The sequence below is a fragment of the Ruditapes philippinarum genome, unplaced genomic scaffold, assembly GCF_026571515.1.
Source record: "Ruditapes philippinarum isolate M1 unplaced genomic scaffold, ASM2657151v2 ctg1991_1_1_1_1, whole genome shotgun sequence".
NCBI lineage: Eukaryota > Metazoa > Mollusca > Bivalvia > Venerida > Veneridae > Ruditapes > Ruditapes philippinarum.
Genome location: NW_026857933.1, coordinates 107,690 through 109,574, shown reverse-complemented (window position 1 = coordinate 109,574; position 1,885 = coordinate 107,690).

The window sequence follows — 1,885 nt, the reverse complement described above, 5'->3', positions numbered from 1 at the left end:
CACATAAAATGTTGATACACTGGGTAATTTTACCTTAAACTTAACCTCTTAGGAAATGATACAGAATTTTTTATATAACATAAATCTTTTATATTAATATACAAACATATTTAATTGACCAAAAAAAAGGTAGTCCTAACAAATTTCATTTCAAAATATGAGAATTATGGCAAATCTCCTAAGATGCCTAAATGTCCTAGAAAATGCACTAAATCACTACAAAATATGAAAATTTTACCTAATTATAAGAGCCTTGGAATTTAAACAAAGCTATTAGAGGAACATTAATCTATCATATTAATTAACAAACATATCTAATTGACTAAAGTAAGGAAGTCCCACCAATTTTCATTACAAAATATAAGAGTTATTGCAAATTTCCTAAGATACCTTACTGTCTTAAGATAGAACACTAATTCACTAAAAAATGGGGATTTTACCTTTTTCTAACAGCCTAGGACATGAAACAGAATTATAAGTGCAACATAAATCTATTATATTAATTAACAAGCATATCTAATTGATTAAAGTAAGAATATCTCAATAAATAACATTTAATATTAAAAAAATTATGGCTTATTTCCTATGATGTATGACTATACAAGCTTACACACTAATTCATTAAAAATGGGAGTAATATTACCTGAGTATAACCTCATAGTAAATGAATCAAAGTTAGTTAAGCAACATTGTATTATTATATTAAGTAATACCTACATCAAATTGACTTATATAAGAAAATCCATAAAAATTTCATTGACAATTAAGAAATAATGGCAAACTTTCTATAATGCCTTATTAATAACTTTACCACACTAAATCATTGAAAATTGGGTAAGTTTACCTATTTATAACCTTCTGGTCAAGTAAAGCCAAATAATGTTATACTATCAAGTACAACTACATCTAATTGACTAAAATAAGAAAACCCCATTGAATTATATTGACAATGAAGAAAGATAGGTTAAATTTTTAATGATGCCTATTTGTTCAAGCAAATACATTACATCTTTAAAATGGGGGTAATTTTACCTTATTATAACCTCCTAGGAAATGAAACTAAGTAAGGCAACATTTTACTATAATATTGAGTAACAATTACATCTGTTTGATTGATATGGAAAAAAATCTACCAAATTTCATTACAAAATAAAAAAGGTATGGCAAATGTCCTATAATGCAGACACTGAGGTGTTCAGATCTACTATCAGTAAGGAAGTGTTTCCTTCCCTGTCAGGGGACCATTACTGGCATGGTATATGGAATCACAAAAAGGATACTGTAAAACTGATTTTTTCATTTCTACAGCTAAGAACTGTTCACTATTGACGGGAGGAGTATGCAAGCGGACTGATAGCTTAGCCGGTAGTCAGCTTCGACACTGTATTCAAGGGGTCCCGGGCTCAAGTCCCAGTCAGGCTGCATATTTAAAGTGTGTCTTTACACAATGTTTGTATAACGGTAATGACGTCATGTCAATTATATGCACAGTTGTGCAATACCATATTTACGGAGTGGCAAAATTGGCACCGGTGTGTGATAAAGCATTATATTATCACACACCAGTGCCTATTTTGCGACTCCGTAAATATGGCATTGTATGGCCATGCATATATTTTGACGGGACGTCATTAACGTTATACAAACATAGTGTAAAGACATGCTAAATGTTAGCGTTAAACTATAGGCGCGTCAAAGAAAAATGACTCTGATTTCACTTTAAACGGTCTTTATTTTTAGTATGTGTTAATTAGAATATTATATTAAATTTGTGTATGTTCATTACTGAATTTATTGCGCTCATTGAATAAAGTAAATATTATGCTCACCAGTTAGAGGTCGCATAATATAATTTTATTCAACTCGTGCAATAAATTCAGCATTG